Genomic DNA, 27,261 nt, shown 5'->3' on the forward strand with positions numbered 1-27,261 from the left:
TGACTAGTTGTCACAGCCCTGCTGTTTGGAGTCACTGACAAGTCCTTGGTTCTTATATGACAGATCCTGAAGAAAAGTGATTCATCTTCTCTCTGCTGTACCTTTCAAGGAAGACATCTTTTTTTCTTTCTTAAAGACAGATTATGTTTATGGACAGAACATCACCGGCAGTGGCCAGTGGGCTCAGAATCTTTGCAAGGTATAATTTACTATTCTGCTCCTCCCTCCTAAGTTTGTGCACCACGAAAAGCTCCATCCCATTAAAATTCCTTCTTAAAAGCATAAGGTGAAAGAGCCAAGCATGTGTTTTTTTGTTGTTTTTTTTTTTAAAGGGAGTGTAGCTGCTAAAGGGGAGAGGACCCTGGCCTTTTCTCTTTAAAATGCTAGTAAATAGCTTAAAACCTGTGGAAGCTTTTGGAGGAATGTGAAGGAGTTTTCATTTGACTCTAATGTTTAGAAAAACAAAAAAGTTTTAAGAAGACACTTTTCCATGATGAACTCTATTCTCTGAAGTGTCCTGTAAGCACCACATTGGTTCCTCCATGAACACGAGCTAACTTCAGTTGCCTCCATGACTGCTGGACCCAACAACTTTGCTCATTTTCATACTGAATTCTTTCTTCACACTTTAGGTCTGGACTTTTTTCAGCTCCATCCTTATAAAAGTGTGAAGTACTTTTGTTGTTTAAAATAGTGTTGTTTAAAAATGAGATGCTAATATATTTATTTACAAATTCTTCATTTTCTAATGTTAGAGGAAAACCACCAGTGTCTGTTGTGACTGAATGCTATTCTCACTCAGCCATGTTGCCTTAGGCTCATGCCCATAAAGATGAACCTGGGAAGCCTTCGTAACCTGAAAGGCTCAGGAAAGAACTGGTTTTTATCGAGAATTTAGAAGGAGCATCTTTCATAGCCAATAGCTTTCCTTTCTGAGTCTCTTATTTCCAAGAGGTCTTTTGCAGCTTCTACAAAAGAGAGGGCTCAAATTCATCTCTGAGTTCTCCAGCCTGAAGAAATTGAATATACCTATAGTTAAGCAGGGCTTCACTTGTGACTCACCTGGTAAAGAATCCACCTGCAATGTGGGAAACCTGGGTTCCCTGATAGCTCAGTTGGTAAGGGATTTGCCAGAAATGCAGGAGACCCTGGTTCGATTCCTGGGTCAGGAAGATGTGCTAGAGAAGCGAAAGGCAACCCATTCCAGTGTTCTGGCCTAGAGGATGCCATGGATTGTATAGTCCATGGGTTGCAGAGTTGGACATGACTGAGCAACTTTTACTTTCACAGTCAAGCAGCTAAAACTTGAAAACAGCAAAAGAAAGGTGTGTGTTCAATTGTGTCTGACTCTTTTGCAACCCCATGGACTATAGCCTGCCAGGCTCCTCCATCCATGAAATTTCCTAGGCCAGAATACTGGAGTGGGGTACCATTTCCTACTCCAGGGGATCTTCCCAACCCAGGGATCGAATCCACGTCTCTGTGTCTCCTGCATTAGCAGGCAGATTCTTTACCACTAGTGCCACCTGAGAAGCAAATTACAATCTAAAAAAATTGTTTATTGTGTTTTAGCTGTGGACATTTTGAGCTTCAAACCCTGATGAGATCCTGGTTTTCCTGGGAAATTGTCTGTGTAAGGCCTCAAATTTAGATCTTGAAAAATTATATGATGGTGAAATAGAAGCCATATAAAATGATGTGAATCTAGCTTGGATATGTATTTTTGAATATACATTTAAATATGATCCTATCTTAGACTTTGGAAATGCAGTACACTCCCTCAGACCTTAATTTATTCTCCTGCTTCTCATCCACCATCTCTCCTTCCATCACACCACACACACACACACACACACACACACACACACACATGCATCTTTTGGCAAATAGTGGAGAAATATACATAATATTTTTAATGAGGTTATACTTAACTGTTTTGTAACTTGTTTCTTTTTATGTTAAAACATGGCAGAAAAAATATACTTCATTCTTTTATAACAACTGCTTATGAAGTTATTTGTATATATGCATGCATATTATGTATGTTTCTAACCCATTTGCTATAAATGGACATTTAGAGGACTCTTAGTTTTTCACTATTCCAAGCAATACTGCAGTGTTATTTTATTTGTCTATTAAAAAGTAATGTTTCCCATTGTAAACTTGGTCAAATTCTCCATTCACAAAGGCAGCAAAATATAAAGAAGAATATAAAAGTCACTTACTCACAACCCTCTATCCAGAGACGCCTTTAACATTCTTGCTTCCATTCTCTTTTCAATATATTCGTGTTTTTATAAAGTTGATAGGCTGCTGTATGTAGTTTTGGTCCAATTTTTTTCTACTTAACAGTTTACTTCAGGTATTTTTTCACATCATTAAAACTTCTTTTGAGCAAATTTTCTACGTGTATTTTGTCTCTTGTGAGTCGTCTGTTTATGTCTTTTGTTCATTTGTCTATTGGAATGTTAATGTGTGTTTTTATATTGATTTGTGAGAACTCTTTTTGAGGTAAGACCATTAATCTTTTGTCTCTCGTATTCATTTCAATTATTTTCCTTAATTTTTCATTTACCTTTTAATTTTGTTTATGGAACCAATGCTATTTAAAAGTCTTAAATTTCTCTGTAATCAAATATATCAGTACTTTCCTTTATAGTTACTTTTAGGCTTGAAAAGACTTTTAAAGAAGCTATAATAAATAATAGACACATTTTTAGCATTTAACTACCATGTCAATAGTTTTATATGTATGTATTTTCTCTTTACAACAAATCAATGAGGTAGGTAATATTATCTCTGTTTCCTTGTTGAGAAAATTAAAGCACAGAATGTCATATAGATGAAGAGGCATAAACCTAGGCAGCCTGGCCTGGGAGCTTGTCCTCTTCCTGACTTGACTGTATTGACATATGTTTGACAGAGTGTATTTATTTAGCCTCAAGTTCTCTGCTAAATCCTGCTCTGTCTCAACAATCACTTAAAAAAAAAAAAAAGCATCCATATTTTCTCCTACTTTTGAATAGTTTTAATTATATTTAATTCTGGTTTGTCCAGATCTTACCTTGCTGTGTGGTGTGAGCTGGGGCTTGTATATTTCAATCAGTCAGTGTCCCCAGTGTGTTCGCATTTGTTTAAGAATTTGGAAAGGACTTGCCTTTTCCAAGAAGCCTTTGTAGTTAGTGCCACTTCATGCTGTTTCTTCAGCTATATTTCTTCAGAGTTGTCGGTTTTCTCAGCAACTTTGGTCTGCATAATTTTGTGGAATCTCGTGTTGCTGCTAGATTAAAAGTTTCATAAAATGAAAGAGACCCTTCTACTTGTTTTCACTCTGTATAAGAATAGGATAACAGATTCTCATCCTAGGGTCAGTGGAACCCTCTTCTCCCTGAATTCAGGATATCTGTGAACTTGGATAAGAAAAAAAAAGTACATCTCCATTTTCACTAACCTTTTAATGAAATCGATCTTTTCCTTCAAATTTGAATGCAGACCACACACCTCAGTAGTATTAGCAGAACCTGGGATTTTAAACTATAGATACTTAGTATTACATTTCAGTTGTTCTTGAATAATTCTTTACACTTATCACTACTTTGACATTATAGTAATTATATTAGACTGACCACTAGATTTTGCTATTTAAAAGATTAAGAAGCACATTTACTAATATCTTACATATCAGAAGTTATTTTGAAAACTGGATTTCTATAGAATTGGTTTCCTTTGTGATCCTATGTTTTTTTTTTTTTTTAATGCACTAGGAAACATTTTTCTGACAAAGTTTCCATAGGTTTTATCAAACCACCAAAGGGATCCTGGCATAAACATTGTGAAGAGCCCTCATCTCTTTGAATGCAGGGCATACCATTGAGCTTTATAAGCACTCCTTAACTACTGAGTAATCAAGAGATGATTTGGGTGGAGGTGGAAAACAGTCTGGCATATTCCTCTCTGTTGTCTTGATTCTTTCACTCCTGGAAATATTCTCTTTATCATCCTAAATAGAACTATTTCTTCTCTTTCTTATCCTTCCTTCTTCACCCTCCGCCCTTTGCACTTAGTACTTCTCATTCTTGACTATTCTATTTTTCATTTCTTTCTGTTTCTCTGCCTCCATTAGGCTCATCTCCTTTTTCTTCCTTTTCTTATTTGTCTTCTTAAAAAAATAATATCTTAAGGAATTTGTTCAACTATTTAAAAAAATGTTTCCTCTTTTGGATTTAAGAATGAATTCAAAGACGGTGGGGGAAAGGAATTGATAGAACGAGTTAATAACATCAGCAAGAAGTTGAAAGCAAGATTTGCCAAAAATAAGTGTGAGGTAATGACCTGCAGATAATTAAAAATTGACCTTTTGTTTGGCCACAGGAAAGAGCCTGTGTCTCTTGGTTCTGGCTCATAAGTCCAAGTCCTGCTTTCACATCTGACTTATCCAACTTCTTTGGTAGATTGTTTGCCTCATAAGACAATCAGTCACTCTATAAATTTACAGAGTACCCACAGGGAGGAACCTGTTTTGAAAGAATGAGACAACCACTCTGTATTATTGATTTGCAGTCATTTCTTTGGGATCAGTTAAAAAGTATACATATTTAATGGGCAAAAGTTATCACACAGTTTTCTCACTTAAAATGGAACTTTTGATGCTTGGAATAAGTTAGTATTTCATTTCTGAGATGCTCATGCCATGGGCTCACCTATCTGCTGAAATGCAGTAATGATTCATCTTAGTCATTGGTCATGGGTATCTACTGATAAACAATCTGTATGGCTATAAAATTTTTCCTCTTTTTCTTAAAGTAAGTTCTGTCTGGGATAATGCTGTTTTTCTACACTAAAAACATTAGCTCGTCTTACAGCTAACATAAGCTGAAAATTAGAGGTGCCTGGGGGAGGGAAATGAGGCAGATGGATTGTTTACATGAGTGCTATAGTTTCACTTTTTATGCACCAGTCACGTTGGAAAAATTAATGTCCTGTAAGTTTGCCAATCAGATTGCTCCAGTCATCTCTAAACATTCCATTTGGTTTATTAGAATAATAAATACTGTGCAAAGAAAGTTCATCTGGATCCAAGACATTATACTGTGGTCAACCAAAGAAATATGTGCTGCACCTTACCTCTGACTACATTTGGTCAGGTGACATGCTGAATTGAACAAACGGATACAGATTTACCCTATTTGGGCATTGAATTTGAGGGTTGGCCACTGGAGTTATAGTTCATGTAACTGGAGTTATAATATCATTGTTGCCTGTCCTGGCCAGTGTTGGTGGCCCTTTCACTCGCCATTCCTGTCATGTCCTTCACCATCTGATGTCTGCTAAGTGTTCTCTCTGGAAAGGAGTAAGAAGTATCTCTTCACCTGTCAGGTAGACTTTGTATCTGAAGTTACCCCCAGGGATGACTTACAAAAAGTCCATTTGAATGTTCCATCTGATTTGATGACTGGAACCTTGAATTAATTTCAATTTGAGAAGTCTCAGTTTTTACATCTGGCTTTCAGATCCTTCTCTTCTCTTTCAGGTTGTTTTAGCTGTTCCCCAGTGATACTTCTGCCTCTCTCAGGGAAACAGTTCTTTGAGTCACACTGCTTCATCATATACTTCAGTATTTTTTCTGAAACTGCCTTCCTTATCTGTAGAGTCCCTCTTCTCTGAGGTATGTTTACAATGCCTGAGTCAAGTTCCACCTTCTTCACTTGCCTTTCCTACTGTCTTCATCCATCACCAGTTCTCTCTTGCTGCGCTAAACTTCTACTGATCTGACAGTTGGTACAAAAAGACAAACTTTGGGCATAGGAAGCAAACAAATTGAGTCAGAGACATACTAAAGTCATCAAAATAAAAAATCTAGTTTTATTCATACACAGTATACTAAAGAGATCATAAGTAATCAGTCCTTCTAAGAACAACATTCTTATTTTAACACTTTATTTCTGGAGATACCATATGTAAGGAAAAGTAATAAAATCTAAAATTGAACAAGCATTACAAAATGACCAGTACACTGATTAAATTAATTGCAGCATTATTTATAAAGGGAAAAACATCCTCAATGTCTAACAGTAGAAGAATGACTAGTTTGCTTAATACACTGTGCTTTTATTAATTGATAACAATTTAAAATTAAATGATAATTTTGAAGATGTTCCACTGATAAGAATTTTTGTATAGTAGTAAGCACAAGCTGGAATCAGGATTGCTAGGGGAAATCTCAATAATCTCTGATATGCAGATACACTACTCTTATGGCAATAAGTGAAGAGGAATTAAAGAGCCTCTTGAAGGTGAGAGAGGAGAGAGAAAAAGCTGGCTTAAAACTCAACATTCAAAAAACGAAGATCATGGCATCTGGTCCCATCACTTCATGGCAAATAGTTGGGGAAACCATGGAAACAGTGACAGACTTTCTTTTCTTGGGTCCAAAATCACTGTGGACAGTGACTACAGCCATGAAATTGAAAGATACTTGCTCCGTGGAAGAAAAGCAATGACAAATCTAAACAGCGTATTAAAAAGCAGAGATGTTACTTTGCCTACAAAGGTCTGTCTGGTCAGAGCTGTACCAATAGTCATATGGTAATTATCAATTATCATACTATTTACCAATAGTCATGTACAGATGTGAGAACTGGACAATCAAAACGAATGAGCACTGAAGAATTGATGCTTTCGAACTGTGGTGCTGGAGAAGACTCTTGAGAGTCCGTTGAATTGCAAGGAGATCAAACCAGTCAATCCTAAAGGAAATCAACCCTGAATATTCATTTGGAGGACTGATGCTGAAGTTCCAATATTTTGGCCACCTGATGCAAAGAACCTACTCATTGGAAAAGACCCTGATGCTGGGAAGGATTGAAGGCAAAAGGAAAACAGGATGACAGTGGATGAGATGGTTGGATGGCATCACTGACTCAGTGGACATGAGTTTGAACAAGCTCCGCGAGATGGTGAAGGACAGGAAAGCCTGTTGTGCCGCAGTCAGTGAGGTCACAAAGGGTTGAACATGATGTGAGTGACTGAACAACAACAAAGCAATAAAATCAGAACATGAAATTATAAACATGTGTATATATGGATCAGGATAGAGCATAGATAAATGAAAACAGTTGATTGGTTAAGATGGTGGGGATTGGTAATCTTTTTGATTGAAAGATTTTCATTTTAGCAATATTGTAAAATCCTAAAGTTTGTTATATAAATATATTAGAGTTTCAAATGTTGTTTTCTGTGAAAATTTTTGGCATCCTAACTCAATTGTAAGCTCCATAAAAGGAGAATATATGTCTTTTATTTCTATCATACCCTGTGCTTTTAAAAGAGTAAATTGGTGCAGCCACTATGGAAGACAGTATGGAGATTCCTCAAAAGATTAAAAATAAAATTATCATATGATCCAGCAATTCCACGTCTGGGTATTTATCCAAAGAAAACAGAAACACTACCATGAAAAGATATACACACTACCATATTCATTGTAGCACTATTTACAACAGCCAAGATAGGGAAAAACCTCAATATCTATTGCTGGATGAATGGATAAAGAAATTGTGATATATGTATATATATATATATATATATACACACACACATATGTGTGTTATATATATATGAAATATTATTATTATATATAATATTATTTAGCCATAAAAAGGAATGACATCTTACCATTTGTGACAACATGGATAGACCTCGAGGGCCTTATGCTAAGTGAAATAAGTCAGAAAGACAAATACAATATGATCTCTCTTATATGCAGATTAAAAAAAAAACAACAGCTTATAGATACAGAGAACAGACTGGTGATTGCCAGATGTGGGAGTCAGTGGGTGGGAGAAATGGGCCATAGGGTCAGAAGATAAAAAGAATTAAAAGAAAAACATAAAAATAAAAGCTTCATTTCAACAAAAAGTAAATAAAATAGTAAAGTAGAACAGATATTGTCTCTCCAAAGAATTATTTAGTAATCAAGAATTAACAACAAATGAAATATATAGTTTAGCTTTCTGAGCAACGAAGACTTAATTTTTTTCTTTAGGAATATATGCATTATTTTTTGTGTAGGTATTTTTGTTTTCAAAATCCTCTCTATCACTTGGAAAAGCAGAAAATCAAAAAGTCATAAAATAAATTATCTCTTGATATAAGCACTTACTATGAAACAAGAGTCCTTACTAAGGTATATGATTTCTAAAATAAATTTTTTAAAAATTAAATAGTGCTTTAAAATGAATACAGAATAGATAGTGCTTTTGGTTAATGAGCATATTTATTTATTAATTATGAGGAAAGTAAGAACATTTACACTAAAGGGTGGAAATTGATGTTTTAAAATACTTTTTACATGCCCAACAAGGAGCTAAATGTTTAATATGGTTTATTTCATTTAAATATCTGTTCAGTTCAGTCACTCAGTAAAACCCTGTACATATCTGTATTCTGTATATATCTGTAAACACCTCATTTGTGGAAATGGTGGGAAATCAAATGGTTCACCCAACCCAGGGTGAACCTGTGAGCTCAAAGAATAGCAATCTCAGATCTGCTATGTTATGTCTTCATAGTGACTTAATTGGTACTAAGATGCTGATTAATTCAGACTTCTGTAACAAACATTAAACAAGTACAGTTTCCTACAGCAAAAAGTAAGAGTCATAACTTTGAGGTAAAATTGTTGTAGACATAAAAATTGTTTTTAAAAAATCACTAAGTCAAAGTACAGCTTAACAAACTAGCCAGGATTTAATTTAGTGATGCAAATGCACAGAGAAAATCTGGTGACAAAGGACCTTGCCTTTTCCTAATACTGATATACATAAAAGGAGTATGTCAAGGCTGTATATTGTCACCCTGCTTGTTTAGCTTATATGCAGAGTACATCATGAGAAATGCTGGGCTGGATGAAGCACAAGCCAGAATCATGATTGCTGGGAAAAATATCAATAACCTCAGATATGCAGATGACACCACCCTTAGGGCAGAAAGTGAAGAGGAACTAAAAAGCCTCTTGATGAAAATGAAAGAGGAGAGTCAAAAAGTTGGCTTAAAGCTCAACATTCAGAAAACTAAGATCATGGCATCTGGTCCCATCACTTCATAGCAAATAGATGGGGAAACAGTGGAAACAGGGTCAGACTTTATTTTTGGGGGCTCCAAAATCACTGCAGATAGTGATTGCAGCCATGAAATTAAAAGATGATTACTCCTTGGAAGGAAAGTTATGACCAACCTAGATAGCATATTAAAAAGCAGAGGTATTACTTTGCCAACAAAGGTCCGTCTGGTCAAGGCTATGGTTTTTCCAGTGGTCATGTATGGATGTGAGAGTTGGACTGTGAAGAAAGCTGAGTGCCGAAAAATTGATGCTTTTGAACTATGGTATTGGAGAAGACTCTTGAGAGTCCCTTGGATTGCAAGGAGATCCAACCAGTCCATCCTAAAGGAGATCAGTCCTGGGTGTTCATTGGAAGGACTGGTGCTGAAGCTGAAACTCCAATACTTTGGCCACTTCATGCGAAGAGTTGACTCATTGTAAAAGACTCTGATGCTGGGAGGGATTGGGGTCAGGAGGAGAAGGGGACGACAGAGGATGAGATGGCTGGATGGTATCACCGACTCGATGGACATGAGTTTGAGTAAACTCCGGGAGCTGGTGATAGACAGGGAGGCCTGGCATGCTGCGAATCATGGGGTCGCAAAGAATCCGACATGATTGAGCGACTGAACTGAACTGAATGCATGTATATACACCACTTGAGTGAGAGTTGGACTATAAAGAAAGCTGAGCGCAGAAGAATTGATGCTTTTGAACTGTGGTGTTGGAGAAGACTTTTGAGAGTCCCCTGGAGATCCAACCAGTCCATCCTAAAGGAGATCAGTCCTGAGTGTTCATTGGAAGGACTGATGTTGAAGCTGAAACTCCAATACTTTGGCCACCTGATGCGAAGAACTGACTCATTGGAAAAGACCCTGATGCTGGGAAAGATTGAGGGCAGGAGGAGAAGGGGACAACAGAGGATGAGATGGTTGGATGGCACCACCGACTCAATGGACATGAGTTTGGGTAAACTCGGGAGTAGGTGATAGACAGGGAGGCCTGGCATGCTCCAGTCCATAGGGTCGCAAAGAATCGGACTTGACTGAGTGACCGAACAGAACTGAACTGACACCACCTGAGGCCATGTAGCTATGTATATAAACATGTATATACCCAGGTGGCTCAGTGGTAAAGAACCTGCCTGCCAATGCAGGAGACACAGTAGATTCAGATTCAATCCCTGGTTCAGGAGAATATCCTGGAGTAGGAAATGGCAACCTGCTCTAGTGTTCTTGCCTAGGAAATCCCATGGACACGGAAGCCTGATGGGCTACAGTCCATGGGGTGGTAGAGAGTAGGACACGACTGAGTGATTGAGCTCATGCATCTCTTTTAATGGCAAGGTATCTGAGATTCAGAAACATGAATTGTGTGAGGTGACGTGGGTAGTCAGATTTGAAACTAGTTGTTGGTTTTGATTGGTTTTTCCTTATCCGAGAAACATATCTCTTTAGTCTGTAATAAAATTACTGTGACCCTGGAAAATTCCTGTGGGCTTTGTGTCTTGTCTTAATAAGACTCAAAAGCCCTAGATTCACTGAATATGTGTGTAAGTGTATGTATATGTATCACTATAATGATTTCTATGGTTTCTTCAAAATACAACTTTTCTCAAAAACTATGTCATCTCAAGGATACAATTTGGTGTGGACCATATTGTCAGATTGTGTATGTGTGTGTGGTGTCAAATAATGAAGTTACCTTTTTCATCATATTCTCATTGAAGGCTGTCCCACAAGTTGCTTGCTTTGTTAGGGCAGTTCATGCCATCCCCATGGGATGATTTACTAGAGAACATTTTTCTCCCTCCTTCTCATACTAGTTTGTTGTTGCTAAGTTATTTGCTAAGTTATGTTCGATGCTTTGTGACCATATGGACTGCAGTACACTAAGCTTCCCTGTCCTTCAGTGTATCCCGGAGTTTCCTGAAACTCATGTCCATTGAGTCGGTGATGATGTTTAACCCATCTGATCCTCTGTCGTCCCCCTCTCCTCCTGCCCTCAATCTTCCCCAGCATCAGAGTCTTTGCCACTGAGTCAGCTCTTTGCATCATGTGGCCAAAGTATTGGAGTTTCAGCTTCTGCATCAGTCCTCTGAATGAATATTCAGGGTTGATTTCCTTTAGGACTGACTGGTTTGATCTTCTTGCAGTTTAAGGGACTCTTGAGAACCTCCTCTAGCAGAATTTGAAAGTATCAATCTTTGGCACTCAGCGTTCTTTGTGGCCCAACTCTCACATCTGTACATGACTACTGGAAAAACCATAGCTTTGCCTATATGGATCTTTGTTGGCAAAGGGATGTCTCTGCTTTTTATACACTGTCTAGGTTTGTCATTGAAGAAGGCAATGGCACTCCACTCCAGTACTCTTGCCTGGAAAACCCCATGGACGGAGGAGCCTGGTAGGCTACAGTCCATAGGGTCGCTAAGAGTCGGACACGACTGAGCGACTTCACTTTAACTTTTCACTTTCATGCCTTGGAGAAGGAAATGGCAACCCACTCCAGTGTTCTTGCCTGGAAAATCCCAGGGATGGGGGAGACTGGTGGGCTGCCGTCAGTGGGGTCGCACAGAGTCGGACACGACTGAAGTGACTTAGCAGCAGTAGCAGCAGGTTTGTCATAGTTCATGCTGGTACTGTTGGAATTAGACTTTTGTGGTTGTGAGGAATAAAGACCCACTCAAACTAGCTCAAATGAAAAGAAGATTTACTGCAAAGAAAGAAGAATCCCCTGGAAATTCAAGAACAGGAGTTATGACAGTGTGAAGCTTCATGGAGGCAAAATCTGGAAGATAGACTTCAACAGAGGCACTCCTTGAGTCTCACTCATTGCCAGGTCTCAGCTGCAGTCCAAGTAGTTTTCTTCCGGATCTACCCCCCACTGTCAAATTCTCCCCTAACTTCTTGTCCTTGGCTCAGTTGCTTAACTCTCTGCTCTAATCAACTTTGACTGGGAATGCATAAGCCTGGTCTAAAATATGACTACCTAGGCAGTGAAGGCTCAGAATTTTTTACATGATGGGAGCAGCAACATGGTTGGGGGAAGAAGAAGGATGCCATGAAGAGGCTACATTTGAAGAAAAATCTACAGAGAGTTTCATTCATATCAGAGGATATGAGAAAGGGGAAAGGGGCATAACTTGTACCAACACTAGCAGAAAGGACTGTTGCTAGGTGGTCTTTCTTAGGAGACTTACTTGCAGTAGGCCAAGATCCAAGTGTCTAGTGTTCTTGTTGTTGTTGTGTGGTTGCTATGTTGTAAACCACTCTTTTGTGACCCTATGGACTGTAAGCCTGCCAGGCTCCTCTATCCACAGCATTTTCTAGGCAAGAATACTAGAATGAGTTGTCATTCCCTTCTCCAGGGGATCTTCCTGACCCAGGAATCAAACCTGCATCTCCTGTATTGCAGGTGGATTCTTTACTGCTGAGCTACCAGGGAAGCCCAAGTGTCTAGTGTAAGGACATGAAACAGATTATTGTTGTTTATTCTGGCATATGGATTTGTTTTTAATTACTACTACCTAGACTCATATTTTCAGAGAAGGCAATGGCAGCCCACTCCAATACTCTTGCCTAGAAAATCCCATGGATGGAGGAGCCTGGTAGGCTGCAGTCCACGGGGTTGCGAAGAGTCAGACACGACTGAGTGACTTCACTTTCATTTTTCATTTTCATGCATTGGAGAAGGAAATGGCAACCCACTCCAGTGTTCTTGCCTGGGCTACTGTCTATGGGGTCACACAGAGTCAGACATGACTGAAGCGACTTAGCAGCAGCAGCAGCACCAGACTCATATTTAGATGCTGAGTTTCACTTGGAAACAAGAGTTAAGCTCTAATTAGAGAGGGAAAATATAGATCCTAATCTGGAGGAAAGCAAGCCTATGAAATAGCAACTTCTAAAATACGGTCATCATTCAACTTCCTGGTCTCTGCTAGGCTCCTGACTTCATTTCTCTCCACCTTATGTTTACAATCCTTCTTGATGATCTCATTACCGCATGTACATAATCTGTCCAACATTCTAACTTCCCAGGGTGGCTCCCTCCCCCAAAGGATCTTTTCTTCCATCCTACTTCAGCAACCCATTCTGATTGGCCTACGTCACACCTGATACTACAGTTACGCCATCGCTCTTCCAAAGTCATGACTTCAAGTATCTTCCACCTTCTGTATTTATAGCTCATTTATTCTATTATCCCCACTCCAAAAACACTTTGATCACAAGAAGATCCCCAAACTGAGTCCACGGTCCATTATGATAATAGCAACTTTGTATATACACTCAACTTCTTGCTTTTCATCATACTCATACCCTTTGGAAGACCTCTATACTAATTAGCCTAACTCTTTGTCCACTGTGGTTTTCACTAAAGTACAACACATACTGTCTAAATTTATATTTATAATCTTTACCTGAATGCCTTCAGTCCTACCCAGCATTGCCTCTCTGAAATAACCATTTCATATCTTCTTCTTTCTCTAACTTTTGATACTTCTTTTCTACTCTTTCCTGATGAACTTTTATCAGATTTCACTGAGAAAATGGAGGCTATCAGAAGAGATTGTTTCTCATCTTCCCACTAACAACCCTGTCCACTCTACCTCTACACATTTTCTCCCTTGTCCTATCTAAGGCCAGTGCCTAATTTGTGCCCTGGATCCCACTTCCTCTCACCTCCTCGAATTCCTCACGCCTTTCTTTCCTCCTTAATTTCTCTCTCTCCACTTCCCATCAAGCATTAAAACTGGAATAATACTCAGCTTGAAAATCTACTTTAGATTTCACATTTCCTCTCTGGCTACCCTGTGTTTCCTCCAACTCAAAGGGCATATCTAAATCCTCACTCACTGTGTTCAACGCACCATCCATTCTCTTCTCAGCCCACTCTGATGAGGCTCTTGTTCTCAGCCCACTCTGATGAGGCTCTTGTTCCCAGCCTCCCCCTGAAACCAATCTTTTCAAGATTACTAATGACCTTTGCTTTTTTGATTCCAGTGGCCAGTTCTGTTTTCATCTTTTGGGCATTCTCACTAGCATTTGACACAGTTGATCCTTGATTCATTTTTCTTTACTTGGCTTGACTTCTGGGACATCATGCTGCTGCTGCTGCTTCTCCTCCTCTCTTTAATCCATTTCCAGTTAATATTTTTGTGTATGGTGTAAGATAGGGGATCTAGTTTCATTCTTTTACATGTGGCTGCCCAGTTTTCCCAACCCCATTTACTGAAGAGACTCCCTTTACCCCATTGTATATTCTTGGCTCCTTTGTCATAAATTAATTAACCATATATGCAGAGGTTTATTTCTTGGCTCTCTATTCTGTTCCATGTGTCTTTTTGTGCCAGTAATATACTGTTATTTTCTTGGGCTCCAAAATTGTTGTGGATGGTGACTGCAGCCATGAAATTAAAAGATGCTTAATTCCTTGGAAGGAGAGCTATGACAAACCTGGACAGTGTATTTAAAAGCAGAGACATCACTTTGCCAACAAAGGTCTATAGAACCCAAGCTATGGTTTTCCTAGTAGTCATGTACACATGTGAGAATTGGACCATAAAGAAGGCTGAATGCCAAAGAATTGATGCTTTCAAATCGTGGTGCTGGAGAAAACTCTTGAGAGTCCCTTGGACTGCAAGGAGATCAAACCCGTCAGTCCTAAAGGAAATCAACCTTGAATGTTCATTGGAAGAACTGATGTTGAAGCTGAAGCTCCAGTAATTTGGCTACCTGATGCAAAGAGCCAACTCATTGGAAAAGATCCTGATGCTAGGAAAGGTTGAGGGAAGGAGGAGAAGAGGCCAACAGAGAATGAGGTTAGATAGCACCACTGACTCAATGATCATGAGTTTGAGCAAAGTCCAGGAGATAGTGGAGGACAGAGGAGCCTGATAGGCTGCAGTTCATGGAGCTTCCTTAGAGTTGGACAACACTTAGCAACTGAACAGCAACAGCAACAAAATACTGTTTTGATTACTATAGCTTTGCAATGTAGTTTGAAATCAGGGCATATGATACTTCCAGCTTTCTTTTTTCTCAAGATTGCTTTGGCTATTCAAGATCTTTTGTGGTTCCATACAAATTTTAGGATTATTTATTCTGTTTTTTTGAAAAATGCCTTTAGAATTATGATGGGCATTTCATTGAATCTGTAGATTACTGTAAGTAGTATAGACATTTTAACAATGTTAATTCTTTCAGTCAATGAGAGACTTCTTTACTATTCTCTTTGTTTGTACCTGTCTCGTGGTTTTTATTATTATTTTGGCCATACCATGCAGCATGCAGGGATTGAACCCATGCCCCCTGCAAATGGAAGCTTGGAGTCTTACCAATGATCTGCCAGGGAAGTCCCCCCACAGGTTTAAATATCAGCGTATATACACAGATGATGATTCCTGCTCTGAATTCCTTGGTTCTAGATTTATATATTCAAATACCTCTTGACATTGCCATTTGTATATTTGATAGGCATTCAAACTTAATATATTTAAAACAAAACTCTTGATTTCTCCCCAAAGCTGTTCTTTCATAATCTTCATGATCTTAGTTAATGGCACACCATTTACCCAGTTGCCCAGGCCAAGAATCTTGGAGTCATTCTTGATTATATTTTCCTCACTCACATTAAATCCATCAGCAAGTTTGTCAACTGTACTGTCAAAATAGGCCCTGAACCTATTCTCTTCTTCCTTCTTCCACCTCTATCACACTAACCAAGTCACCATCTTTAGTGATCTAAGTAACCTGTTATAGCCTGGATTCCCAGTTTCTACTTCTGCCCTCTTAAGTCTATTCCCCCCTACAGTAGCCAGGGTGGTCTTTCTAAACATAAATCATGTCCTGTCACTCCACTGCTTAAAACTTGCCAGTGGCTTTTCATCTGTCTCAGAATATAATCCAAAATCCTCACTCTGGCCCTTAAGGTTTTACATGGTCTCCCATCATTTTGATCAGATTTCCCTCTTGACTACAGCTGCACTTGTCTGCTTGTCATTTCTCCAACCTATACACCAACACAATGTATCCTACTATAATGTAAACTCCTCAAAGCAGGGACTTTGTTTTGGCCATTGCTATAATCTCAATCCCTAAAACAGAGCCTGTTATGTAGAAGGTGCTCTATAAATATTTGTTGAATGAAATGAATAACGTAAGAGTCTCTTTTCAAAAAAAAAAGAGGGAGTAGAAAGTGCTGTCATCAGCAAAATCATTCCAAGTATGGAATTTTTCCTGCATTTCTCTCTCATATCTGTCACTCCTAAGAATTATATGATTGCAAATAAGTCATACTGAAATTCTTGATTGTCTCAAGGAAATCAAAATGTTGCTTTTAGATGCATGTGAATGAACTTTTTAAATAATTTTATTTATGTATTTATTTTTGACTGTGCTGGGTCTTCACTGCTGTACGGGCTTTTCTCTAGTTTTGGTGAGTGGGGCTGCTCTCCATTGCAGTGGTTCCTCTTGTTGAGGAACACGGGCTCTAGCACATAGAGGCTCCATAGTTTCAGCTTCGGGGCTCTAGAGCACAGGCTCAATAGCTGTGGCACATGCACTGCGTTGCTCCACTGTATGTGGGATCTTCCTGGATCAGGGATTTAACCTGTGTCTCCTGCATTGGCAGGCAGATTCTTTACCACTGAGCAACCCGGAAAGTCCCATATGAATAAATTTTTAAATGTTGGAAATCATCTGTACAGGAAGCATCAGAATTTCAGGAAGTTGTGGAGATGAGTGCATCAGCATGCTGGTCCTTCCACTCAAACTTTATCCCATTGGACCTACCTGCTCTCTTACTATTTTGAAAGTACTGAACAATATGTAAAGAAAAGGAGGATGATATAAAAACTCTCAGAGCACAAATAAAGTGTTCTAAAGGCCTTTGCTGGGGTCACCACATGTGATTTCATATAGAAGGGTTTGCCTTTTTCTAGGGATTGAAGAAGAATTGGCAAGGTTAAGTATACAGTGCCAATTGTAATCTGACAATATGGTTATAAATGGCCACAGTTTCATATGATTTCAAAGCAAGGTGGATAGCAGACCGTGGATAAGCACATATCTGTGGTGGATACATACACAGAGCACCACTACAGTATATTTTTTACATTTGTTCAGGTCTATTTGAAGAAGCTAGCAACACATTTTATTAAGTAAATTCTCTTAGTCATCATAGAAAATTTTGGTAAGCAACCAGTGATAATATTTATTTTAGTCTTGTTTTGTTTCCAGTTCGATATTTTTCAGTGGATATTTGTACCAAACATTTCTGAAAAATAAATGATATAAGTCAAAACCAGTATCATTGTTTCTACACCATCTGGAGAAGAAATTGCCTTCTGAGATCTATATCTTTCCTGAATTACATCCTTTGTTTTGTTTGTTTTTAATTTGAAAGTTTATGTCATTTTCACCAAAAACATTAGATTTGGAAAACTCATTTGATGTGTGGTTTTCTGTCTCACAAAGATGGGTTCTGTGAGATCTTGATCAAGGAAATGGTTGTGGGGAAATAAAAAGAGAACTGTCTACTGAGTCTCAGGATTTGGGTTCCAATCTTGACATGTCCCCTTCATGTATTTTTTAGTCACATCTCTCTGGTCTCCTGTGTTTTCATGTGTATAAACAAGGATAAAATTGAATTTTTACCCTACATGGTTATTATAAGAATTAAATACCCATGTAGACCTTACTGGGGTAACTAGGATGATGCCTGACACATTAGAAGATACTGGGGGAAATATGTTTGTTCCCCCATTCATCATGGTTTGTTACTATATGCTGTTTTATCCCCAATTCTCTAGTTAACTATTCGGTGTCTTTTATGGCTCAGATTATAGGGAACACATACATTTATTATCACTGATTCCGTCTGCCTTCTGCATCTTGTCTTCTAAGTGGATTATTTTTTCCTATAATAAGTGATTCTTAGGGTGAGCACCCTCTGAGCCTCTTCTCATGTTTCCAGTCAGCCTCGTGTGCTCATGTTTGTCTTTGTCTCCTGCTGTAAAGTTGGTGGTGCTGAGCTTGCTGACTCCTTCTCCCATCAGTATCCTCTGTGGCAATGTCTAGTGCAGTGTCGGGTCTACAGTGTGATTGGTAAAGTTCTGTGGACTTGAATCTCAGCAGGTACTGTGAAAAGAAGTGGGTATGTTCTTTTGGTCAAGAAAGAAGGCATCATGAGTCTTATGGCTATGCCATAACCATGCTTTCTTTTCCCACAAAGCTGTAAGTTGGAACCCTATGTTCTCACTGAGTCTAGCTGAACCAGGTATAAGGAGCTTGGGTTTTAGTTAATGGTACGAAGAATTGGTTCTGTTGGAGACCTCAGACAGGGATTTACCTGGTAGGTGATGGTTCTGTATCTCTAGTACCTCTCCCCTCTTTTTAGTGGGCAGAGAAGGAAGACAGTATATAGAGGAGCCACAAACGAATCAGTCCTTTAATATTCTTGGCTATCTAGAAATTTAAGCTTGCAAGTCATCTCTTAAAGCTCCATTTTCCCTCTTGGCCTCTTCCTAGCACTTAAGGTAGCAGGTACCAGTTAGACAGCGTTCCCTGGCCATGATGCTGTGGTCCAAGCAGGGGGCTAAGGCTACATGGCCTTAGCTTTGTGACTGTTTTGAGAATTATTTATTCTCTCATCAAATATTTATTGGACACCTAAACTGAGCCAGGCATGAACTAGGTATTTAGGAGAGTGTGGTGAATAAGACAGAGTTTCTGTCTTCAAGGAGCTTATATTCCAATGAAGGGATTCATACATTCAGCAAAATAATAACTAAATGAGATATTTTCCGATAGTGATAAATATGACAAGGTAAATAGAACCTTGTCATCGCTTGTCATGGCTTCCCTCATAGCTCAATCGGTAAAGAATCTGCGGCAGCGCAGGAGTCCTGGGTTTGATCCCTTTGTGGGGAAGATCCCCCGGAGAAGGAAATGGCAACCCACTACAGTATTCTTGCCTGGAAAATCCTATGGACAGAGGAGCCTGGCAGGCTATAGTCCATGGGGTCTCAAGAGTCAGACAAAATTTAGTGATTAAACCACCACAAACAGGGAGAAGACAGGTACATGTAGAAAGACTGGAGAGACTGACTGCTGTAAAATGGGTGATGAGAGGGACTGCCCTGGCGGTCCAGTGACTAAGACCCTGTGATCCCAATGCAGGGGGCCAGGGTTCTATCCCTGGCTGAGGAACTAGATCCACATTCATAACTTAGACCTGGCAGCCAAATAAATAAGTAAAATAAATATATATTTTTTTAAATAGGTAGTTAGAGAAGGCTTCTTTGAGGACTCAGTCTGGGCTGAGACCTAAATGATGACGGGTCCAGTCACGGGGAGAACTGAGTCAAACATACTCAAGATAGATGGAAATAGCTGGTGCAAAGGCCCTGGGGTTGGTGCAAGCTTGAGTGACTGAGACCTTGTGTGCATATATGTGGTGAGGGGGAAGAAGTAGGGAGGAGAGGAGGAAAGTAGGGATAATGATACAGAGGTAAACTTATTTTCTCACATTTACAGGAATATTCAACAGCTAAGATAAACAATTACTGATGCTATATTGAAAGATATACTTGAAGAAATGAGTTCTTTAGACACCATAAGCACTTTTGCAAAAATTATTCAGCTTCCATTCATCCTTCAGTGTCTCTGGTAACATTTATTTTGTTTTATCCCATGTTTTAGTTCAAATGCCCTTTCCAGTTCATTCTGCCTGGCTTCTTAAAATTGATTTTCTCTTTAGGCTGGTGCATCCTTCAGATACCTTGGGCCAGTTGGTTTGAAAGACCCTTACATTCCCTCCAGGTTGAGTGCGGTGGATGTAGCAGCCCCAGGAAGCATCTGAAACTGGGCATCTTTCACAGCCTGGTGTAGAAGTTATTGCCTGCAGTTCTTACCGGCTTTCTCTTTTAGAAATCTTCTTTTGTTCCTGCCACAAGGCAAAAACAGGAAAAGAGATCTGTGTGAAAGAATGCTCTCCCTTATTCTTTTGTGGTGATTGTGTATCTTAAGAGAAGGCCTCAAAGGTTCCCGGAGCTGTCTGTCTTTTCATGTAAATGGAGCCCTTAAGCCTATTTAGAAGTGTGCGAAAGCCTGTGGGAGTTGGCGGTGAAAGAGGCCGAGGTAGCATCAGTGGCCCAGTTAATTTATTCAAGTTCAACTTTGCGCTGTCTTTCGTGTATATAATTAAAAATACTGCAGAATTGTATTTTGCACTTGTAATTTTAATTATATGCTATGCATATTACTGTATACACAAATTACTGTGCAGTGTCGTAACTGCAAAACCCTATATTTTTTACTGGGAGGTTTAAGGGATTTTCCAGGGTAATTTTGACTATGTAAATTTTGCCTCAGATGCTAACTATAGAGGACAATCCCTGGGCAAATATGACCCTCTGTATTAGATACTTGAAAATCCAACTCATCCCAAAGGGGTAGACATAACTGGGACTCATATTCATTCCTCACCCCCAAACCAGTGACAGGTATAGGATTCATACTGGGCTTTGTGAGTAGAAGAGGGATGAGGCAGAAGGAATTTAGGAGATTAAAATAGAAGAGAACTGAACAAGGGAATCTTAGGTCAGAGGTGGTGGGCCAGGGATTCCAAGGTCAGGCAGGGAAGGGGGCCTGATGGGTGGTTCCTGGGTGAGACTGTTCCTTCCAGTAAGTGCAGGGCTCCGGGCCATCCAAGTGATGCAGGAGTAGACCCTGCTGGGTGGCATGACACCTTTCCCCTAGAAGCCCTTCACCTTAGGACAACGCTGCAGTGCATTGTTTCTTGTGAGCATTGCTGCCTGTGTGTGGGTGTGCGTGTGTGTGTGTGCACGCATGTGCATGCGCAAATATGTACTTGTGCCCCTACAGACAGAGTGGAAGGAAAAAGAAGCAGTGTTGGAAAGAAGAGACAGGGAAGCAGGAGGATTTAGGATCTGAGTTTTTAGGAGCAAGTTCAACCTTTCATGGTTCTGTGACTGGGGCAGTGTCAAATGGGAGGGACCTGAGATACTAGGGGTGGAGCAGAGTGAAAGTCAAACTTGTGTGACCCTTGCAGCCCCTTTCCCAGGCTGCTGCCCTCCCCCCAGCACCTCTCCCCACTCCCTTCCCAGACCTTCCCAAACCCCAAGGCCACATCTGTCTATTCAGATGCACAGAACTTTCAGGTTTGGTAGGTGTGCTTAGTCACTCAGTCTTATAGGACTCTTTGTGACCCCGTGGACTTCAGCCCGCCACACTCCTCTATCCATGGGTTCTCCAGGCAAGGATACTGGAGTGGGTTGCCATGCCTTCCTCCAGGGCATCTTCCCAACCCAACCCAGGTCTCCACATTATAGGTGGATTCTTTGCTGACTGAACCACCGGGAAAGATAAACAACCTCTATCCCAGTGCACCACCTAAGCTTTTTACTAAAGTGCAGTTGATGCTTATATTCAGAATCCCTACTGTGGGATTTTCACTGGCTCCCTTACCTACTCCTTGAGGACATAGATGGCGTTCTGAGTCTTACCAGCCTGGATTGGAATCCTCTCCAGGACTCTCAGCTGTTCTTTTTTTATTTTTCCTTTTATAAAAAATTTTTATTGAAACATAGTTGCTTTACAACTATATTCTATAGTTATAAACACACAACTGTATTCTATGGTTGTAAACATATAACTCTATTCTATGGTTGTACATACACAGCTATACGCTATGATTGTACACACACAGCTATATTGTGTTAGTTTTTGCTGTGTAGCAAAGTGAACCAGCCACACATATACATATATTCCTTCTTTTTTAGACTTCCTTCCCTTCTATGTCACCACAGATCACTGAGTAGAGAGCCATTTATTTTTGAGCAAGTCTCTGAGCCTCAGTTGTGAGGGTTGAAGATAGCATTGTCTTCAATCACTTTCCCACAGGTTTTTGCAGGTTGCCTGTAAAACAAATGGGTCTACCAAGAGAGTTTGAACACAAAAGATTCTAATGCATAGTACAACATTTTGATCAAGACTTTGTTGCAAGTGAGAAAAACCCAACAGAAGCTGTTTATTTGCAAAAATGTGAAATTTCTTATTTCATAGAAGCCAGGGAAGACCTGGAATGAGGGTTCTCAGGGCAGATAGTCCCAGTGACATTAACAATGTATTTTCAACCAAAATTTAAATGACATTTTTGAATTTCAATCTTACAATAATATTCATTATGAATACTTAATTCTAATTTTACATTTTAGATTTATTTTGCTCATATTGATCACATATATGGCAAAGATTAATATATTTCACAGTGGTTTTTTTTCTTAACAATTAGTTGTTATCTGAAGATACAAACTACATTTTACTGTAAGCGAAAAAGAATCTGTCAGGCTTTCGATTCGGAAACCTGAGTCAAATCTGCAGTCTCCTGGAGGAGGAAGGTTGTAGGGCCTACGTTCTTTCATAATGGGTCTAGCTAGCCCTTCCCCCTCATCTGACATTTTCTTGTGGAAAACATCTGGTTCAAATGAGCTCTCATGGCAGCCTTGATCATCAGAAACCAGAAAGCAAAAATCATAAACAGTGTATAGTACATACAAGGGATGCCAAGAAGCATTGTGCAAAGAGACTGTTAGCAGCAAATTTATTTTCTAAGGAAATTTCACCTTTTGGGTGCTTATCTTCTCACTAACTTATATTCTGGAGAACAGCCAAGCCCCCCTCAAACACAGGGGTGAGCCTTTGTCCCACTTTGCCGAACCTTTGAGATGGATCTGCAGACCTATTCTCTAATTCATGACTTCCCCACCACTTCATCCAAATTCACTGAAAACAGTGGATAGAGTTCTACAGACCAGTACATGCTGCTTAGAGTATCGGTGAATATTTTGTTTATCTAGGATGATAGCTCCTAAGTGAGTAGGACAATTTTGACTAGCCCTGTTCTCCTGGTGGGCTTCCCAGGTGGCACCACCCCAGGTGGGTCAAGAACCCACCTGCCAATGCAGGAGACCCAAGAGATGTGGGTTCAATCTCTGGGTTGGGAAGATCCCCTGGAGGAAATCATAGCAACCCATGGCAGTATTCTTGTCTGGAGAATCCCATGGACAGATGAGCCTGGTGGACTACAGTCCATAGGGTCACAAAGAGTCAAACACAACTGAAGCGACTTAGCACACACGCATGCACATTCTCCTGGGATGGAACACAGTCCAGGGATGGAACCAGACTTCTGATATGTATCAGAAGTTTATAGTCTTAGAGTTTACCAGAGTAGAATGGAAGAGAAAGTTTCTGAGTAGGTAGTATTTTGGAAGGATAGGGGTTTGTGAGAAGGTTTGGGATGAGCCAGTAATTGATACTATGGAATATCAGGGGCCTTAGTAATTTGTAGGGAATTCCAGAGGTGCAGGAGGTATCTCATAGGGTATTTGCCTTTCCATAGACTAGGAAAGAGAGGAAAGGGAAAGTGGATACAAGTTGGTTATTGGAACTTTAATGGAGCCTTAAGATGGTTGTCAGGGGCAGGAGGCTGAGGTCAGTTTGAAGACATTTCAGAGTACTGAATAAGATGTTAGAAGTTTTCAGGATTCAAAGAGAATGGATGTCAGGAAGTAACAGAGAGTTGTTCACTTTGTGCTTTAATCTCCTTTACCACTTCTCATTTGCCTTGTCTGTATGTTACTTATCTCAAATTGAAGGTATATCTCTGGATATTGAATACTGGGAAAAACATGAAATATAGAGTCTGAAGACCTTTGAGTTCAGACCTCTCTGAACTCAACCTTTACGATGGCATATGTTTACCACAGGGTTTGGTGTGAAATAAGTGGGATAATCTAGGTCAAGTGGATTGGATAGAACAGTGGCCAAGTGACCAGATGTCTTGGAATGGGTGGGATAGTCTTGGATTTCAGCTTCCTATTCTGTATCCAGTTCACTTTACTGATAGAACTTTCTATTACCCTGATGTCTGGAGTGAATAAATCTTTATGAACTAGACACCTGTGGTAACTCTTATCAGTGGTTAAAACAGAAGTCTTAAGCTGTATTTATATGTTTAAGTAGCATTATAATGGCAGAGCTACTGTGTCTTTGGGACAGTGATTTGGCCTTAGTAAAGTTTTGTCTGTTAAGATTCATCACTCATTTATGGCTAAAGTGTTAGTCGCTCAGTTGTGTCCAACTCTTTGCGACCCCATGGACTGTAGCCTTCCAGCCTCTTCAGTCCGTGGAATTCTCCAGGCAAGAATACTAGAGAGGATTGCCATTCCCTTCTCCAGGGGATCTTCCCAATCCAGGGATCAAACCCAGGTCTCCCTCATTGCAGGCAGATTCTTTACCATTTGAGCTGCCCAGGAAGCCCATTTTTGGCTAAGAACATCACAAATAATTACTAGGTCCCATAGTGAGTTTTCAGCAATAATTTCCATAGGATCTGCCATGTATCAGGTGCTGTGCCAATGGCACAGAGGTGATTGAGCTAATGGTCCTTGTTTTTAAGGTGTCCTCAGACAGTGGCTCACAGGGTAAAGCATCTGTCTACAATGTGGGAGACCTGGGTTCCATCCCTGGGTCGGGAAGATCCCCTGGAGAAGGAAATGGCATCCCACTCCAGTACTGTTGCCTGGAAAATCCCATGGGCTGAGAAGCCTTGTAGGCTACAGTTCGTGGGGTCACAAAGAGTCAGACATGACTTCACTTTCAGACCAGTAGGACAGACTGGGATGAAAATAATTGAATGTAGAATAAGATAGTTAAGTGCTATTCTATTGGTATGAATCAAGTAGAAAGAGTAAATAATTCCCTTTGGAAGATCAGGGAAGTACTCATAGAGGAGGGAGTGGGTGGCTGGTGTTTTGAGGGATGAATATGATCATGTTCAGCAAAATGTGGATTATAAATATAGTGATATTGGAAATGCACTATAACTGAAGTGCCACCAAATAGGATAAAGTATACCTTTTGGGTTTGTGGATGGCAGATGGATGATCCTATTGTATTTATTCTTTATCTCTTTCCCTACTCATGAGAAAGTCCTTGTCTAGCAAAGTGATCAGTGTTTGCAGTCTTGGAAACAGGCATTAGATACTTCCTTCTCTGGAAGGCAGATGGCTTTTTGATCTAAGTGAAGTTATCAGAGGCAATGTGGTATAAACGAGCAGAGGACAGGCTATGAAACAAAATTCTAATTCCACCACTTAAGAGCTGAGTGTCTTTTGACAAACCTCACATATTCCCAGTGATTTTGATATCTCTATGAAATAGGATTAAGAATAGCACTGACTTCACAAGGTTGTTGCCTCAAGTGCACTAATAAATATGAAAACATTTTGTAAAATGCTGTGAAAAGATGTAAATGTTACTGTTTTCTTGAGCACATCATCTAACCATTTATTTATGTAGTTGTATATATTGTGCAGAGCTGCAGAGATAGAGGACCCATATTCAGAATTCTAAATTGGCTCCAAAGCAGGGAGACTAAAGCCTTAAGTTCTCACTAGGCACCCTCACCCGGAAGAGCAGACATAGGATCCTGCCTCTGTGTTCCTCCAGGGACCCTGTTTGCTCTCCAGCTGGGTAAAAAGCAATTTGGAAAGGGGAAGTAGATTATGCTCTCAGGAAAGAAATTACTTCTTTTTTTTGCTCTTTGGAAATGTTCCTTTTTTTAATTTTGAGCTCCAAATATGAACAATCCAGCTGATTCAGATCCCTAGAGTAGCCCTAATCACAGAAACACGGTGACAACCACAAATATTAAAAACATACCCCAGTTTAGGCAACCAAGGTAAGGCAAATACAAATAGTATTATATGAAAAGAAAATTCCCCTATGCAAACCTAGAATGTCATTGCATTTAACATTAAGGAAGTAATAACAGGACTTGTTTACCACAGGGAGATTCAAGGAGATAGTCTTCTGGATATAGGCAGTAGAAAGAGAATAATGAAGAGCAATCTTGTTTCTGGAAAAGTAAAATTGGGAGATTATATTAACATCAGATTTTTAAAATTTTTTTAATTTATATACAATAAAGTGTATGGTTTGATGCATTTTGACAAACATGTACACCTAAAAACCACATTTTCATCACCCCCAAAAGTTCCCTCATGTTCCCTTGCAGTCAGTCCCCTCCCACAGCCTCAGGCAAACACTGATTTGCCTTCTGATGCTATAGTTTTGCTAAAGTTTCATTTTAATTCATATTTTGCTGGATAATGATTTTTTGCAGAGATGATGATAATTGGACATTGGCAAAATTTAGGATTAGAATCCGACCTCCTTTAGAAAGCACAAGTCCAAGAATTTCTCTGAATCTCAGTTTTACTATATTAATAAGTATAGTAATAACTTTTCTGTGTACCTCGAAAGATTGCTATAAAAATCCAAAGAGATAATAGATGAGAATTAAGTAAGAACTTGAAGGATTATTTAGCAAATATTAAAGCTAATCAAAAAGACGGCACTTCTAGATATAAGCCATTTTATGGAGTAATTTCCATGCCAGAGCTCATGTGGTGCCTGTGCAGACCCATGAAGGCAAATCTTCCTCACAGTAGAGAAAATTGTCTTTGAAATAGTTGGCTCATGGGCCAAGAATTCAGTCTCATGTCTTTCTAGTTGACCATAGAGGACTATAACTCAGCTGATATATCTGAGTTAACATCAGATTGATCATATAAATCACACTGAGTATGAATATGATATAAAATATTCATTTTTTTTTGCTTTGTTCACGATGCTTTCTCATAATAAATTAAATAGTTTGCTTCATGCACACACTCCCGCTGGCCTGGCTCTGAGGAGTGTCAGTTTTACAGTTCCCATTTCACACGGCTAAAACTGAACTCTTCAGATGTCAAGCCATGTGCCAGGGGGCTTCAGTGTAGACTATCAACTCCCGTTGTAAATTGCTGTCGTTTTAAACAAGTGACCTAAGGGCCATTTTTATTGGAAATTGTTTGAGTGGAAGGTAGAGACTAACATATAAACTAAAGCCTCTGACTGAGTTCTAATGTTTCTCTGTGGGCAAGCAACAAGAGAATTGCTTTCCTTGTTGGCCAGAGAAAACAGACCAATTTTATCTTCCCTTTCTGGGAGAGATCACTTTAGACACTTTGTAGACATATTTAGATCTTGCTTATTTCTCTTGGATGAGCTGTTAGAGTGCATAGG

At 39.5% G+C, this 27,261-nt stretch overlaps 1 protein-coding gene and 1 long non-coding RNA gene across 6 annotated transcripts in view; one reads left to right on the forward strand and one right to left on the reverse strand.

Annotated features, from left to right (window-relative positions):
• RAD51B (RAD51 paralog B) overlaps positions 1–27,261 on the forward strand; it is a 628,595-nt gene that overhangs the window by 390,955 nt on the left and 210,379 nt on the right. The gene's annotated exons all lie outside the window — the stretch shown is intronic.
• Positions 19,749–26,055, reverse strand: LOC139035519 (uncharacterized). Its single transcript, XR_011488090.1, has 2 exons — positions 25,978–26,055; positions 19,749–20,050 (listed from the first exon to the last, which is right to left on the reverse strand). It is a non-coding gene; the product is annotated as an uncharacterized lncRNA (long non-coding RNA).

Source organism: Odocoileus virginianus, chromosome 6 (genome assembly GCF_023699985.2).
Source record: "Odocoileus virginianus isolate 20LAN1187 ecotype Illinois chromosome 6, Ovbor_1.2, whole genome shotgun sequence".
Taxonomy (NCBI): Eukaryota; Metazoa; Chordata; class Mammalia; order Artiodactyla; family Cervidae; genus Odocoileus; species Odocoileus virginianus.